Genomic DNA, 16,498 nt, shown 5'->3' on the forward strand with positions numbered 1-16,498 from the left:
GGAGCCTGCTTCCTCCTCTCTCTCTCTCTCTGCCTGCCTCTCTGCCTACTTGTGATTTCTCTCTCTCTGTCAAATAAATAAATAAATAAATTCTTTAAAAAAAAAAAACACGTTTAAAAAAATATAGGGGAAGGGGTGCCTGGGTGGCTCAGTCGGTGAAGCGTCTGCCTTGGGCTCAGGTCATGATCCCGGGGTCCTGGGACTGAGCCCTGTGTTGGGCTCCCTGCTCAGATGGGAGCCTGCTTCTCCCTCTCCCTTTGCCCCTCCCCCTGGCTTGTGCTTTCTCATGCTCTGGGCGCCTGGGTGGCTCAGTGGGTTAAGCCGCTGCCTTCGGCTCAGGTCGTGATCTCAGGGTCCTGGGATCGAGCCCCACATCGGGTTCTCTGCTCAGCGGGGAGCCTGCTTCCCTTCCTCTCTGCCTGCCTCTCTGCCTACTTGTGATCTCTGTCTGTCAAATAAATAAATAAATCTTAAAAAAAAATTAAAAGACTAGATGTTCAGTAATGTCTAGTATATGGTTGGTTTCCAAAGAATCCTCAGGGGTTGACTGATTCCGTGTGTGTGTGTGTGTGTGTGTGTGTGTGTGTTCATTGATACCAGGGACCAAGTCAAATAGGGTCCAGACAAAATGAATAGCCCACGGGCATGCAAGCAGAATGAGACTCGCTATAAGGGCTTTTAAATTTTTACTTTGTTTCTTCTTCCGTAACTGAGCAGATACTACAGTCTAGAGCTCCCAGAGGAGAACATCAAACTCTCCAGGAACAGACGCTCCTGACGACACACACCAGCCTGTCAGAGACGACAGGGCCAGGAACACACTGGAAGGAGCCCATTGGGATGCAGGCAGGGGAGGGGGCAGCTCGAGCTTGTCAGACCCAATTAAACTATTTCTTAACTCATCTAACCCTGCAGAGAGGTTGCCTGGGGACAAGGATGTCCCAGCCTGACCCCTTCCCCTTGGGCCACCAGCTACTCTAATTCAGCTGGGCAGTTAGAGTTTCTGCGAGGAATTGGAGGTCCATTAAGACCTGACCAACAATGAGTGCTTGCCCTGATTGAAATACAGGACCAACAGAGCATCTTTCGGATACTCACATTAACCCTGCGTTTGCTTTACTTTTTCTAGCATTTTCTCCCTTCGCCCTGATTTCCTCACTTAATTTCAAAAAACAAAATTTATCTGTTTTTTTCTGATTTCAAAATGAATTAACGCATGCTCATTTTAAAATAATGCAAATAATACAGACATGAACACAGTAGAAAAAGAAGTTCCCCATTTGCCACTCCTCTGATATTAACCCCTGCTAATTCCTTGATGTGATTCTTGCCTTGAGCTGTATTAACAGATGCGCGTCCATTTTGTGAAAGGAAACACGTTATCGATCTGGTCACAGCCTCCCTTCTCCCCTGCTTTGAGGAAGGAAACTGCAGGTCAGGCAGCTGCGTTATCCTGCCGATCTGGGGAACAGGTGGAGGAGGGGGAGAGAAACGAGCTAGGAGAGCAAGCAAGGGTGAAGATGGCTGGGTTGGGAAAGGATGGGGAGAGGCTGGCACAGGGGGCCAGTGAGGTGAGAGCCAGCAGAGACTGGGCTTTGAGGGAGCCTTTAAGGGAATCAGAGCACAGATTTGGGGTCTGCTGTCTGTGCAGAGGGAGAGAGGGAAGGCTAGAAAAAGAAAGAGGGAGAGGAAAGTGAATTCTAGCAAGCTTTATTGAGATTACAAATGAGACCTTCCTTAACATTTTCTTTTCTTTTCTTTTTTTTAAAGATTTTATTTATTTATTTGACAGACAGAGGTCACAAGTAGGCAGAGAAGCAGGCAGAGAAAGAGAGAGAGAGAGGAAGGAAAGCAGGCTCCCTGCTGAGCAGAGAGCCTGATGCGGGACTCGATCCCAGGACCCTGGGATCATGACCTGAGCCGAAGGCAGAGGCTTAACCCACTGAGCCACCCAAGCGCCCCAAAGATTTTATTTATTTATCTGACAGATGGAGATCACAAGTAGGCAGAGAAGCAGGTAGGGGGAGGGGGAAGCAGGCTCCCCGATAAGCAGAGAGCCCGATGTGGGGCTCGATCCCAGGGATCCCTGAGATCATGACCTGAGCAGAAGGCAGAGGCTTTAACCCACTGAGCCACCCAGGTGCCCCTTCCTTAACATTTTCAAAAGAACTGAATACATATTTAAACTGCTTTTCAAAAAAAATTTCCTTTGCAGTGTTTTCTGGGAGGAAGGAGGCTGATACTAGCCTGAAGGTGGTCTGGCTTTTTCCCAGCTAACTTTTTTACAAACAAAAAGTGAGATTACACGATAATAGTAACTGCTAAAGTGTATTGCCTACTTATTCTATGCCAGGAACTGCACCAAGCACTCTTCCATATTAATGCATTGAATTCTACAATAACTAATGGGGGTAGGTACTCCTAGTATCCCATCCTACAAATGAAGAAGTGAGGCTCAGAGTGGTGAAGCCACTTGCCTGAGGTCACACAGCCAACAAGTGGGGATGCTGAGATGAGATAGTTGCCAAATATTTTAACCCTCTGGTAAATGCAACTGTTTTATTTGGAGTTTAGCAGGTTTTGTTTTGTTTTGAAGATTTAATTTTTAAGTAATCTCTATACCCAATGTGGGGCTCAAACCCACTACCCTAAGATCAGGAGTCGCATGCTCTACTGACTCAGCCAGCCAGATGTCCTTGTTTTATTTTTTATTTTTTTTTTTTTTTAAAGATTTTATTTATTTATTTGACAGAGAGAAATCACAAGCAGTCGGAGAGGCAGACAGAGAGAGAGAGAGAGAGGGAAGCAGGCTTCCTGCTGAGCAGAGAGCCCGATGCGGGACTCGATCCCAGGACCCTGAGATCATGACCTGAGCCGAAGGCAGCGGCTCAACCCACTGAGCCACCCAGGCGCCCCCAGATGTCCTTGTTTTAGTCTCCCTCCTCACCTCCCCGCCCCCCAGCCCTAAGCAGCTTCAAACCCCTTTCTGCCTGTGACCAGGTAGGGATATACACTTAAACAAAGGCAGGCACAGATGGCTACTAAACCCGCCCCCCAATTCCTTTTAGCGGTGTCATGGGATTTGAACTATGTTGGAGTCTCAGTTACCCGGGCACTAATTCACAGACCCTGAAGGCTGGACCCAAACAAGATGTGAAAAGTGATCTATTCCAGTCCCTTTCACAATTTATGAATTTCCTTGTCAGGTTCCCTCCACCCCGCCGCCCCCCACCCAGGCCACCAGGCCCAAGTCTGAATACCTCTGCTAATAGAAGACCCCCTACTTCTGCAGAGCCAAGAGGGAAACAGCTGAGAAATGAGGCCAGGCCGGAGCAGCAAAGCAGGAGAAATGCTTGAGAATTAGCTGAGAAGAACACAGGGAGATTGCCCGAGGGGACAGGAGTGCAGGGAGTAAACACCATCTCCTCAAAGGACTGCCCTGCCAATAGCAGCACTTTGATATACAGCCCCTCTTAGTTAAGGAAGGAAGAATGTGGTGTTTTTTTTTTTTTTTAAAGAACCATGTCACCCCAGAACCAGAGTACTACAACCTAATAGACTTTTCCTTTTGCCCTGGCTGCTAGGAAGCTCTTAGGTAAGTTACATATTTATCTTATTAACTAATTCAGTTCAGACACTTGGCAAATTTCTCCTTATCTCTTTCTAATGACTTTCAATCTCTCTCTCTCTCTCTTTTAAGATTTTATTTATTTATTTGACAGACAGAGATCACAAGTAGGCAGAGAGGCAGGCAGAAGGAGAGCTCTGCTGAGCAGAGAGCCTGATGCGGGGCTCGATCCCAGGACCCTGAGATCATGACCTGAGCTGGAGGCAGAGGGTTAACCACTGAGCCACCCAGGTGCCACTCAATCTCTCTCTCTTTTTTTCTTTTTTAAAAGATTTTATCTATTTATTTGACAGGCAGATCACAAGTAGAGAGGCAGGCAGAGAGAGAGGAGGAAGCAGGCTCCCAGAGGAGCAGAGAGCCTGATGTGGGGCTCAATCCCAGGACCCTGGGATCATGACCTGAGCTGAAGGCAGAGGCTTTTACCCACTGAGCCACCCAGGTGCCCCAATCTCTCTCTCTTTTTTTTTTTTTTTTTTTAAAGATTTTATTTATTTATTTATTTATTTGACAGAGAGAAATCACAAGTACACTGAGAGGCAGGCAGAGAGAGAGAGAGAAAGAAGCAGGCTTCCTGCTGAGCAGAGAGCCCGATGCGGGGCTCGATCCCAGGACCCTGAGATCATGACCTGAGCCGAAGGCAGCGGCCCAACCCACTGAGCCACCCAGGCGCCCCCCAATCTCTCTTTTTATTAAAAAAAAATTTTTAAGGGTGCCTGGGTGGCTCAGTGGGTTAAAGCCTCTGCCTCAGTGGGTTAAAGCCTCTGCCTTCAGCTCAGGTCATGATCTTGGGGTCCTGGGATCAAGTCCCGCATCAGGCTCTCTGCTCATCGGGGAGCCTGCTTCCCTTCCTCTCTGCCTGCCTCTCTGCCTACTGTGATCTCTGTCTGTCAAATAAATAAATAAAAATCCTTAAAAAAAAAAAAAGTTTTTTAAAGAGAGGGAGGGGACAGCAAGAGAGGGAGAGGAAGAGAGAGAATCCTAAGCAGGCTCCATACTCAGTGTGAAGCCCCATGTGGGGCTTGATCTCACAACCCTGAGATTGATTAACTAATTGAGCCACCGAGACGCCCTCCCATCTCTCTTTTTAAATTGATTTTTTATACTGTTTGCCTTAACACTGAGCAGCCACCTCATAGCTTGGTTGTAAATGGAGGAGGCACTGGTCATAAACACGAACATTCTGTAATGTGAATTTGGCGGCTGACAGCTAGAGAGAGCAGGCGGAGGAATGGGGCAGGACAGAGGAGGGGGCCACGGTGGGGGAAGGTGGATCTGGGAGGAGGGAGAAGGCAGCGGGACCAAATTAGCAGTGGTGACCGGTTACATAGAGAAGAGGTTCTTGGTGCTAAAGATATTTGACCTGATGGGAGGGAGTAACTGAGTGTGAAAAAAGGAGCGTGCAGGTCAACAAGGAAGGCAAGGGTGCCCCAGCGGTGGGAAGGGCCTGTGCAAAGACACAGACATGGGAAGGGAGCAGGGGCACAGGAGGAAAGTCCCATGGCTGGAGCGCCTAGGGCAGTGAGGACAGTGGTGAGTCGGCGCTGGGGCTGGGGAGAGCCAGGCCAGGCCTTGCCACTCAGTGAACTGGCTTTCTTCCAGAAGCCCAAATACTCCCATTCTCAGGTGCTTTCCTAGGGAGCTCAGAGGCGAGGCTGGCCCTGGCAGTCCAGGCCAGGAGCTGTATCCCACCCCTTTGTCCAAGGTAGCTACAGCCTTTGGGTCAGTGGTGCAGGTGAGGGCAAGGATTCATGGGTCCCTGAAGCAGAACCAGCCTGCTCAGCTCTGCCGACTCACAGGGCAACCCTCCAGGGGCTGCCCAGCCAGTCAAGGCCATGGAGGAACACTCAGGGCCCCAACCAGGCCAGGCCACAAAAGGACTATCCAACAGGGGCTGGAGACCATGCGGTGAGCTTCCACTCCAGAATCAAACCCTCTGAATGGATTCTGGCGTCATGTGAGTGAGCCTGGACCAGGCTCTTTGTCTGAACTTCATCTCTAACGTGGGAGGGATATTATCACCTGCTCTGAAGGCACCGAAGTTTAGGCGAGTTAACCAAAGCAAAAGATTCAGCATAAAGTGGTTAGTAAATAAATGCTCATCCCCCAAGTCTGGGGACTAGGGGGGAAGTCCTGGATGCCACCACCCCTGGGCCGCACACCCCCTTCCATGTCCGGAGTCCAATTCGGGCTCCCGCATCCCTGCTCCCACAGGCTGTCCCTGCTGGTGCAGGACCTCCTACTCTGTCTTGCCCAGTCTGTTCGCCCTGTGGCAACTCCGATGGTCTCCCCTAGCTGACCCCAGCTCTGCAGCCTCAGAAACAAGAGGTCCTGGACAGACAGAGCAGGTGTGGGCGGGGCCACTGAAAGCCTGTGGCTGCCGTGGCACCCTGGACTGCCTGTGCCTGGGTGGGGCCCCTCGGTGGGGTGGAGGGGGGGCAGCCATGCCTGCCCAGTGACTCACAGTTCAGGCAGCAGGGGTTGGGACAGCATGAAGTCACCCATATCTCAGCCATCTCCTCACCTAGCATGTGCCCAGGCACCTCCACTAGCCGCCAAGCCCCACACCCAGGGCAGCGATGGGCCAGTGTGAACAGGACGGGCAGTTGGTGTGCAGCTGGGGTGCTGGTTGGGGGGGGGGCTGATGCCAGCTTCAGGCACAGGCAGAACTTGTTTTAAACACTCACCCGAAGCGCCTGGATGGCTCAGTCGGTGGTTGGGTGTCCGCTGCTTGACCTTGGCTCAAGTCATGATCTTGGGGTCCTGGGATCGAGCCCCATGTCGGGGTCTGGGCTCCTTGGGGAGTCTGCTTCCCCCTCTCCCTCTACTCCTCCCCACACTCGCTCGCTCGCTCTCTCAAATTAAAGAAAATCTTGAGGCACCCATCCCAACACTCATGTGCGACATGGTCTCAGCAGATCAGGGCACCTTTGTGACATGCTGCAAAATAGGACTGAAAGCACAGCTCCAGGCTCCCTGCCAGGCCCCAGACCACCGTCCTTCAGGGAAGCCTTCTCTGGTGACCCTCTCTGAGGAGGTTCCTCCCCTTTCTTCACTGTCACTTTACACCCTGTCCTTCCTGCATTCTGTTTGTCAGAGCTTATCATTCTGGACTTAGCTGTCCATGACTTACCCGTTGTCTCTTTCCAGTTACACTACAAATCCTACATATGTGGGGACCACTGTGTCTTTTGTGACTGTCCTGTCTTTTCATGAGGTATACCTTACATGCCACAAAATGCACCCATTTGGGGGCACCTGGGTGGCTCAGCCATTAAGCAGCTGTCTTCCACTCAGGTGACATCGTGATACCAGGGTCCTGGGATCGAGCCCCACATCAGGCTCCCTGCTCCATGGTGAGCCTGCTTCTCCCTCTCCCACTCCCACTGCTTGTGTTCCCTCTCTGGCTGTCTCTGTGTCAAATAAACAAGTAAAACCTTAAAATAGTGCACCCATTTTAAGTGTATAATTCAGCGATTTTGAGTGAACTGATGGAGTTGTGTGGGCATCGCCGCCAGCCAGTTTTAGAACGTCCATCACCCCGAGAAGTTCCCTCCGTGTGCTTGCGGGCCGTTCCCTGCTCTCCCCCACGTCCCCAGGCAGTCACTGATGGGCTTTCTGTCTCCCCGGTGTCGCCTTTTCTGGAAATGGCGCACACGTGGAATCCCACGAGACGGGAGCTGTGTCTGGCTTCTTCGCACGAAGTCTTTCATCCTGTTGTCACGAGGTCATGGGCTGTTCCTTTCTATTGCTGGGGAGTGCTCCCTGTGGGTGGAAATGCTGTGATATATGCTAAGAGTGTGTTCAATTTCTCCAGAGACTATCCAGCTGTTTGCCAAAGGGCTGACCGTTCTATGTTCCCGCCCGCAATGTAGGAAGTAGCACCATGTCGTCTTCTTCTTCTTCTTCTTCTTCTTCTTTTTTTTTTTTTACCAAAATATCCCCAGGATGTAGCCTGAAACAGCTGGCATATAGTAAGTACTCAATAAAATGAATGAGCGAAATAATGCTGGCTGAATCAGCATGGGGTCAGGCCCCTGCAAGGAGCCTGACACTGTCCTAATCACAGTGCTTGCGAGGCCCTGTGAGGCTCCCAATGCTGCCCTCCTTTGGTATTGACCTTAAACCAGCAGAACGTTTTTGTTTTTGTTTTTGTTTAAGATTTTATTTATTTATTTGATAGAGAGAGAGCTGGAACACAAGCAGGGGGAGTGGAAGAGGGAAAGCAGGCTTCCCACTGAGCAGGGAGCCCGGTACGTGGCTTGATCCCAGAACCCTGAGATCATGACCGGAGCCGAAGGCAGATGCTTAACCCACTGAGTCCCCCAGATGCCCCCCAGCAGAACTCTTTCTACCAAGGCTACACGGAAGAAGCTTCATCCTCACCCCCAAGAAGGGCCCTTACAGAAGGATGTCTTAATACGATGCCCTGGGCTCTCTGGAATATGATGGGGGAATCAACTCCCCCCAGAACGGAGCATCTCCGCCCTGGCCGTAAAAGGCTGCTGAAGAAGTCATTCCCAGGGGCGCTTGGCTGGCTCAGTCTTTAGGCATCAGCTCAGGTCATGATCTCAGGGTCCTGGGATCGAGCCCCACATCAGGCTCCCTGCTCAGTGGGAAGCCTGCTTCTCCCTCTCCCACTTCCCTGCTTGTGGTCCCTCTGTGTGTGTGTGTGTGAAATAAATAAGTAAAATCTTTAAAAATAATTAATTAATTAAATAATAAAGAAATGAAGACGCCATTGCAGACATAGGTCCACATGGCAGCCCTGTGTGCAATTATTCCTGTACTGTAGCACCGGGCTAAAGCATCTTCCCAGCTGAAATAGCCCTCATTCTTCAATTGGGAATCGGAGACTATACATTAGGGTTCCTTTTTGCCTTGGCTGAGATGCTGGTCAGAGCAGCGTTCGGTTGACCGTGAGCTTCTGGAGGGCAGGGATTGGAGCTGCTTGCCTCTGGTCCCCTGGAGCCCAGCACAGCCTGGTCCAAAGGAGCTGTCTCAGCAAATGTTTGGTAGGTAGAATGAAATGGATTTAGAACATTTTTATCAAACACTTCCAGTGGTCCATGTATTTTTTTTAACGGTCTGTCTGTGTAGTTTCCTGTAGGTGCTGTAGAAGTTACTTAGTGGCGTATAAATTATGAAAAAATAACAATGAAGAAAACGGAGTTCCTGGTATTAAAATGTTTACATCTGGAGGGAAAGAGAAAACACACCCCAGTGAGTGCAGAGGAAATGGGTGTGTGATGGATGCCATACAGGAGTCATTAAGGGCTCAGGGGTTCACGGGTCAGAGTTTGGCTTGGGGACCAGGAGGAGAGCCAGGAGAGGCGAGGGTAGAAGAACAGGTGAGATTTCCAGAGGCCATTGCTTGTAAGGAGCTGAGTAGGCTAGATTTGTGGGAAACCGGCCCTCTTACCCTTGTAGGACGTAGAAATTGGTGGAAGGAACAATTGGTTCAAGAATTTTCAAACAAAAAAAAGAGAGAGAGAGAAAAGAGAAAAGAATTTTCAGGACGTCTGCCTTTGGCTCGGGTCACGACCTAAGGGTCCTGGGATCGAGTCCTGCATCGGGCTCCTCGCTCAGCCAGGACCCTGCTTCTCACTCTGCCTGCTCTGCCTGCCACTCCCCCTCCTTGTGTCTTCTCTCACTCTTTCTCGATCTCTGACAAACAAATAAAATCTTAAAAAAAAAAAAAAATCTGTTAAAAAAAAAAAAAGAATCTGTTTAAAAAAAAAAAGAATTCTCAGGGAAGTTGGTCTTGAAAACACATATCCCTTTGGACCCAGAAATTCTACCTTTAGGAATTTCTCCTACAGAAATAATTAAAGGTAGGCACAAAACTGTAGCTGTAAAGATAGTCCCTCGCAGAGATTTTTTTGGAACTAATTATGCCTGTCATCATTATGTTAAGAAATTTTTGGTAGGATCTCTACAGCCAGTAAAATATATTGATGTGGGATACTTACTGAAATGGAAAAGTGTTAAGTGATTTGTGGTTGAATTAAGCAAAAGGAAGGTTAGGATATTCCATGTGCCCTTGTGCAACTCAACAATGCTTTCTTGGGTATTGATCCCGGAGAGATTTATGTTCCCATACACAAGAAAACTTGTACCGGAATGCTTTGTAGTATTGCAAAAGCAGTCATCAGTGAAGTAAGTAAAGAAACCAGTTTATTCATTCCCCAGAATCGGGAATGGCAACACGAATGAAGGGGGATGGGCCGGGATCAACAAGAACATGCCTCTAGAACATGATGTTATAAACCCAGAAGCAAGTTGCCGGAGGGTATAAGCAGAACTCTGCTATTCATCTGAAGCTTAACAATATCCAAAGCATGCATGGGAATGCATGGGAATGATAAGCCCCAAACTTGTAAGAGAGACTGACTTGGGGTGGAAGGGGTGTCTGGGACCGACTGCAAAGGAGCACCCCGGGGGGCTTCAACCATATCTCTTAGGTGTGTTTCTTTTTATTTAATTTTTTTTTTTTTTAAATAATTTGACAGAGACCACAAGTAGTAGGCAGAGAGGCAGGCGGGGGCGGGGGGTGGGGAAGCAGACTCCCTGCCAAGCAGAGAGCCTGACACAGGGCTCGATCCCAGAACCCCGGGATCAGGACCTGAGGCGAAGGCAGAGGCTTAACCCACCGAGCCACCCAGGTGCCCCAGGTGTTTTTTTTTTTTTTTAAAGAGGGGAGGCGGAAGCAAACAGGCTAGAAATGTTAAGATTTGTCAAAACTTAGTTGTGAGTATAAATGTAAGGGTATTCTCCATATTTTTGTTTGCTTATTTAAAAACCAATATTCAGGGGCGCCTGGGTGACTCCGTTGGTAAAGCATGTGACTCTTAATCTTGGGGTTATGATTTTGAGTCCCACATTAAGTGTAGAGATTATTTAAAAATAAAATCTTAGGGACACCTGGGTGGCTTAGTCAGTTAATTTAAAGAGTACTCTGGGTGTGGGGGTGTGTGTATCAAATACTCAGTTAAGCATGATTATTTCTATGTGATGAGATCACTGGCTTTTTTTTCCCCTATATCTGTAATTTCTGATTTCCCTATAGTAAACATGTATTATCTGTGCAATGTTTTTTGTTTTTAGATTTCATTTATTTATTTATTTGAAAAAAGAGAACACAAGTTGGGGGAGGAGCAGAGGGAGAGAAACAAGCAGACTCCCCACAGAGCAGGGAGCTGGACTTGGGCCTTGATCCCAGGATCCGAGATTGTGATCTGAGCCGGAAGCAGATGCTTAACCAAATGAGCCACCCAGGTGCCCCTATCTGTGCAATGTTTTAAAACCTTAAAGAAAATAAGAGTCTAAAAACCTTCAGGGAGGGCACTCTGAGCAGAGACAACAGGAGGGCCAAAGATGGCTGTGGAGAAGCTCCTAGCACATTCGGGCACCAGACAGGGGAGGGATAGGAAGAAAAACCTCTGCAAAGGGGCACCCATTTAACACGCAGGACTCAGGAGCCTCAGGACGGCCAGGGCTTGTGAAGCACATGCAGCTTCAGACTGGGCTCTCTGTTGCCTGGGAGCCTCAGGTGAAGTCCCAGGAATCTGGCTCCACCAGGAGTTTAATAATTGCATTTTAGTGATAATGTGAAAACAACAAGGATAAACATAGTCTGACTCCTCCAAATGACCCAGGCTTCCTAACCCAGAGCTTCCGACTCTATTTCAGCGCCTGCGTTGGTCTGCGCTCAGGGTCTGGTGAGTTGCCAACAACCCTACTTTAATTGTTGCAGGAGGGTAAGGACAGAAAGAGGCAGGCCTCAGCTTGGCCGCTTTATTTGCCAGCGCCATGAGCTCAGCCCTCGCCCCTGGTAAGATCCCAAGGGCCTAGGAGGTTTTCAGGCCTGAAAAATATATTTTATTGACTCTAGAGCAACAACCAAAATAACATACGCACACAAACACACACACCCTGTTAACTGAAATAATTTCAATTGCAGAATTATAAAAATAAATTCCTGTGGTGCCTGGGTGGTTCAGTCAGTTGAGCGTCTGCCTTGGGCTCAGGTCATGATCCTGGGGTCCTGGGATCAAGCCCGGTGTTGTGAAGGCTCCCTGCTCAGTGGGGAGTCTGCTGCTCCCTCTACCTCTCTCCACCACCCGCCCATGCTCTATCTCATTACCTCAGTCAAATAACTAACCAAAATCTTAAAAAAAAAAGGGGGGGGGCGCCTGGGTGGCTCAGTGGGTTGGGCCTCTGCCTTCAGCTCAGGTCATGATCTTAGGGTCCTGGGATTGAGTCCAGCATCAGGCTCTCTGCTCAGCAGGGAGCCTGCTTCCTCCTCTCTCTCTCTCTGCCTGCCTCTCTGCCTACTTGCAATCTCTCTCTGTCAAATAAGTAAATAAAAATAAATATATAAATAAATACTAAAAATAAATAAAAATAAATTCCTTTTCATGCCAGGAAAAAAAAAAAAAAGAAAAGAAAAGAAAAGAAATTGTATTTGAGGTGCCTGGCTAGCTCAGTTGGCTAAGTGTGGGAGGCTTGATCTCAGCTCAGATCTTGATCTGAGGCATCGTTTCAAGCCCTGTGTCGGGGTCCATGCCAGGCATGAAGCTGACTAAAAAAATATAAAATAAAAATTGTGTTTGTTGTGGGGTATGGATACATTTTAGTATGTTTGACAAGGGGTTAGGTAGAGCCTCCCACAGGAAGAATGCTGGAGCCCTAGGAAGATCCTTAAAACAGTCCTGGTGAGGGGCGCCTGCGCGGCTCTGTCAGTCAAGTGTCTGCCTTCAGCTCAAGTCATGATCTCCGGGTCTTGGGATCAAGCCCCGCATCAGGCTCTGCACTCAGCGGGGAGTCTGCTTGTTCCTCTGTTTCTCCCAGTGCTCACACTTTCTCTCTTTGTCTCTCTCAAATAAATAGGTAAACCTTAAAAAAGAAACAAACAAACAAAAAACCAACAGTCCTGGTTACATCTTAAAATATAGAAGGATGACACACCCACAGCAAGGGAGGCCAAAGGATGAGCCCCTGCGCTCGCCCTGTGAGGGGATTCCCTTGCCCAAACGGGAGAGAAGGGGCCCAATGGAGTCAGCCCACGCAGCTTCGCAGAAACTCCAAAGTAAAAACCAAAGCCAACATGAAAGAAAACACCACGTGCCAGCAGAGCCAGTAAAGCCCTCCTGGTTCCCAGGCGTGATTTAGATCCTGCCAAGGCTCCTCACCCAGCGCCGGAGACGAACGTGTCCATCCGACCGGTACGGGGCCCGTCGCCCGTGGACGTGACTCATTCGCACTTGGTCTGATGGCTGTGCCGAAGCCGGGGAGGCTCTCCTTCCCTTCTCAGAGAGCTTGTTTATATGAGGCTCAGGTTTGGGAAACGCTGGGAGGGGCACAGGGACCTACGGAAGGCTGGGGATGGGGGTGCAGGGCGAGCTGGCCGGAGCAGGGCCTCAGGGAAAGGCATGGCTGACAGCAGATGACATGAGTCCTGGTCCCGGAGGGTCCCCCACGTCAAATCAGTATGCGGAGGCCTCCCAGCCTGGTTGCTGAATGGAGCAGGGCTGGAAGGAAGAAGCTGTTTCTGTCTTCAGACCCTGCATCCAACCCACCCGTAAATCATTTTGCTCTACCTCCAGAGCGGATCCAGCCGCAGCCGCCCCTTCTGCCCTCTGCCCTGGACTGCACCCGTGGGCTCCCCACCCTCTCCCTGCTCTGCCTTTGTCTCCCCAGGGCCTCTCTCTAGGCACAGAAAGAGGGAGATTTTCAGAGCCCAAGTTTTCCACTTCGGCGGCTTCTCATCAAGGTCAGAATCAAATTCCAACTCTTCGTGGTCGTGACCAAGCCCGACCCACCTCTGCCACCCCTTCTCCCCCCCACTCCCCTCTACTCACTCAGCTCTAGCCACAGTGTTTTTGATGTTCCCAGAAAATGCCAAACTCATGCGGTTTCAGGGTGTTTGGTCCTGGCTGTCCCCGTACTTGGGATGCTCATCCTCAGGGCTCAGCGGGGTGGCCTTTCTTTCTTTTTCTTTTTTTAAAGATTTTATTTATTTATTTGAGAGACAGAGATCACAAGCAGGCAGAGAGAGAGAGGAAGGGAAGCAGGCTCCCTGCCAAGCAGAGAGCCCGATGCGGGGCTCGATCCCAGAATCCTGGGATCATGACCTGAGAGCCAAAGGCAGAGGCTTTAACCCATTGAGCCACCCAGGTGCCCCGGGGTGACCCTTCTTATCACCACCAGTGTCACGATCTGAGACAGGCCCTTGCCCCGCTCCACCAGAAGATGTAGCTCTGCACTTCTCCCCGCCCCTTCCCTGCCTCCATTAGTCTGTTTCAGGGGTTCAGAGCTCTTCCGGCTGCCAGGGCTCCTCCTGTTACTGTACACGCTGTTCTTTCGTATCCCAGTCTGTGGGAGATCTGGAGCCCCCGGGAGAGCAGGCCCACCTCTGTCCTGTTCACCAGGAAGAGGGTCTGGCACACTGTACGTGTCCGGTAAAAGTTCACTGAGTGAACACCGAGTTCACACTTAGCGCTGCTGCAATGGCTACAATAAAAAAAAGGTGGGGAGGTGGGAAGCGAGAGCTTTGATTCCTTGCTGGTGGGAATGTAAAACGGTGCAGTTTGAGTGTGTGAGCTCCTCGGGCAGATTTCACATACGTTGCCATATGATCCAGCCATTCCCCTCCTAGGTGCAGACGTGAGAGGGATGAAAACATACGCCCACACAAAAACTTGTTTCACGAATGTTCATAGCGGCACGGCTCATGATGGCCAGAAAGTGAAAAACGCCCAGATGTCTGCCGGCTGACAAGTACATAAATAAAATGTGGTATATCATTACAATGCAATATTATTTAGCATCGGAAAGATATGAAGTCATGATACATATAACCATAACTACGGACAAACCTCAAAAATATATAGTATTAAGTAAAAGGAACCAGACAGAAAAGGCCACATATTACATGATTTCATTATATGAAATGTCTAGAACAGACAAATACATAGAGACAGACAGAGAGTAGATTAGTGGTTTCCAGAGTGAGGGTGTGGGGAGGTGGGGGGGGAATGGGGTGTGACCGCTAATGAGTATGGGGTCTTCCTTGGGATGATGAAATGTTCTGGCATTAGATAGTGGTGGCGGTTGCACACCTTAAGAATGTGCTAAGAACCACTGAATTACGTTCTTGAAAAAGGTGAACTGTGGGGCACCTGGGTGGTTCAGTCAGTTGAACGTCTGCTTTCAGTTCAGGTCATGACCCCAGGGTCCTGGAATGAGCCCCACAGTGGGCTTCCTGCTCTGCGGGAAGTCTGCTTCTCTCTCTCCCTCTGCCCCTTCCCCCATTCAGGCACACACACGCTCTCTCAAATAAACAAAATCTTAAAAAAAAAAATGTGAACTTTATAATATATGTAGTATAAACTAAATGTTCACAGCAGCCTTATTCATAATTGCCAAAAAGTAGAAAAAAAACCCCAAATGTCCACCACCTGATTAATGGATAGACAAAGTATGCTCTACCCATACAATGAAATGTTATTCGGTAATAAAAAGGACATGAGTAAGGACTCACCCGTGCTACAGCCTAGGTGAATCTTGAAAACTTGATAATAAGTGAAAGAAGCCGGTCACAAAAAACCACATATATATTTTTTTTTAACGTTTTATTTATTTGACAGACAGAGATCACAAGTAGGCAGAGAGGCAGGCAGAAAAGAGGGGGAAGCAGGCTTCCCGCTGAGCAGAGAGCCTGATGGGGGCCTCGATTCCAGGACCCTGAGATGGTGACCTGAGCCGAAGGCAGAGGCTTAACCCACTGAGCCACCCAGGCGCCCCCACATATTCTTTTTTAAAAGATCTTATTTGTTTGCATGAGTGTGGGTGGGGGGGTGGGAGGGAAGACAGAGGGAGAAGCAGGCTCCCCGCTGAGCAGGGTGCCCAATGCAGGGCTCCATGTGGGGCAGAGGGTGGAGGCCTGGAGAGTGACTGGGTACAAGATTTCTTTAGGGATGAAAACGTTCCACAGTAGGTTTATGGTAATGGAGGCACGGCTCCGCAAGTGTACTAGAAATCATACTGCCCTTTACTTTAAGTAAAGGTGACTTTTCATGGCCTATAAATTGTACTACCATCAAGTTATTTTAAAAGTTTATTTAATTAATGAATGATCAAGTAGGAGGATAAGGGAGGGAAAACAATGGAGAAACTCTTCCCCGGGTCTGGACAGAGCTGCTTCCCTAAGACATCCCAGCTGTGAACCCCAGAGCACCTTTTAGTCCCCTTCTCTCCCCTCTTTCTGCTTCTCTCTCAAAACACCGGACCCCCAACACCAAGTCTGAGATTCTGGGGCCAAGAGGCTCCCAGACAAGCTGGCAAGGGAACCACTGGAGGTGGAGCACAGCTGCCCCCTGGTGGTGAGCTGAAGCAAGCACTTGGGAATGCAGTCGAGGGGTCAGCCTTGGGAAAGGGGCCCCCAATTAGCCAGCTACAAAGGCCTTGGGGACAGGCTGAGACAGAAGAAACTTCCAAATGCTTGGAGGCAGAGAATACCATGATGACACCGAGGACACTTGGCTAAGTCTCTGAGGCTGATATCAGGATGCATAATTATGACTGGACGTTTCTGCTTCCTCCTTCTCCCCCAGGGCCCCAGGAGTGCAGCTAAGTGCCTGCTGGATCTTCCTGCTTCCCCAGCTTCCAGCAAGGTCCTGGCTCTTAGCACTCCACAAAACTGTGTGTGCTCTAGTTTGTAGTATTAGAAAGAACAGATGGAGAAGCCAGGGCATGAATCTAGACTCTACCTTGCAAACCCAGTGACTTTTGATAAGTCACGAGACCTCAGTGGGGATGGTGGGGGAGCAATGTATCCGGGGGGGGGGCAGTCTACGGACATGGGGTGAG

Source organism: Mustela lutreola, chromosome 10 (assembly GCF_030435805.1).
Source record: "Mustela lutreola isolate mMusLut2 chromosome 10, mMusLut2.pri, whole genome shotgun sequence".
NCBI classification, from domain to species: Eukaryota; Metazoa; Chordata; class Mammalia; order Carnivora; family Mustelidae; genus Mustela; species Mustela lutreola.